We start from the raw sequence: 1,554 nt of genomic DNA, 5'->3' as shown, positions 1-1,554 counted from the left end.
GAGACTCAGAATGGGCAGGTTTAGCAATGCTAATATCCAACAAAACAGATTTTAAGGTAAAACACATCAGAAGATACAAAGCAGGAGTTCGATCGGTAGCGGGAGCGGAGAGCGGACCCCAGAGAGCCCTGAGCAGCCCCACCGCCACCGCCGGCCTAGTTACCATCACACCCCGGGAGGAGCCGCAGCTGCTGCAGCCGGCCCCAGTCACCATCACCACAACCATGAGCAGCGAGGCCGAGACCCAGCAGCCGCCCGCCGCCCCCACCCTTAGCGCTGCCGACACCAAGCCCGGCACCACGGGCAGCAGTGCAGGGAGCGGGTGGCCCGGGCGGCCTCACATCCATGGCACCTGCCAGCGGGGACAAGAAGGTCATCGCAATGAAGGTTTTGGGAACAGTAAAATGGTTCAATGTAAGAAACGGATATGGTTTCATCAACAGGAATGACACCAAGGAAGATGTATTTGTACACCAGACTGCCATAAAGAAGAATAACCCCAGGAAGTACCTTCGCGGTGTAGGAGATGGAGAAACTGTGGAGTTTGATGTTGTTGAAGGAGAAAAGGGTGCGGAGGCAGCAAATGTTACAGGCCCTGGTGGAGTTCCAGTTCAAGGCAGTAAATATGCAGCAGACCGTAACCATTATAGACGCTATCCTCGTAGGGGTCCTCCACGCAATTACCAGCAGAATTACCAGAATAGTGAGAGTGGGGAAAAGAACGAGGGATCGGAGAGCGCCCCCGAAGGCCAGGCCCAACAACGCCGGCCCTACCGCAGGCGAAGGTTCCCCCCTTACTACATGCGGAGACCCTATGGGCGTCGACCACAGTATTCCAACCCTCCTGTGCAAGGAGAAGTGATGGAGGGTGCTGACAACCAAGGTGCAGGAGAACAAGGTAGACCAGTGAGACAGAATATGTTTTGGGGTTACAGACCACGATATCGCAGGGGCCTTCCTCGCCAAAGACAGCCTAGAGAGGACGGCAACGAAGAGGATAAAGAAAATCAAGGAGATGACACCCAAGGTCACCAGCCACCTCAAAGTCGGTACCGCCGCAACTTCAATTACCGGCGCAGATGCCCAGAAAACCCTAAACCACAAGATGGCAAAGAGACAAAAGCAGCCGATCCACCAGCTGAGAATTCTTCTGCTCCCGAGGCTGAGCAGGGCGGGGCTGAGTAAATGCCGGCTTACCATCTCTACCATCATCCGGTTTAGTCATCTAACAAGAAATGAAAATGAAATTCCAGCAATAAGAAATGAACAAAAGATTGGAGCTGAAGACCTTAAGTGCTTGCTTTTTGCCAGCTGACCAGATAACTAGAACTATCTGTATTATCTATGCAGCATGGGGTTTTTATTATTTTTACCTAAAGATGTCTTTTTTTGGTAATGACAAACATGTTTTTTTTTTTAAAAAAAAAAAGCCTGTTTTTTCTCAATACACCTTTAAAGGTTTTTAAATTGTTTCATATCTGGTCAAGTTGAGATTTTTAAGAACTTCATTTTTAATTTGTAATAAAAGTTTACAACTTGATTTTTTCAAAAAAG

At 49.2% G+C, this 1,554-nt stretch overlaps 1 pseudogene across 1 annotated transcript; it reads left to right on the top strand.

Moving 5' to 3' along the window:
- The first annotated feature begins 224 nt into the window (after positions 1–224).
- On the top strand, positions 225–1,185 carry LOC308271349 (Y-box-binding protein 1-like; annotated as a pseudogene). The gene has a single exon. The product of its transcript is annotated as a Y-box-binding protein 1-like (transcript).
- Positions 1,186–1,554: the final 369 nt, after the last annotated feature.

Source organism: Muscardinus avellanarius, assembly GCF_963383645.1.
Source record: "Muscardinus avellanarius genome assembly, chromosome: 12".
Classification (NCBI taxonomy): Eukaryota; Metazoa; Chordata; class Mammalia; order Rodentia; family Gliridae; genus Muscardinus; species Muscardinus avellanarius.
This window is presented reverse-complemented; position numbering and strand designations above follow the sequence as displayed.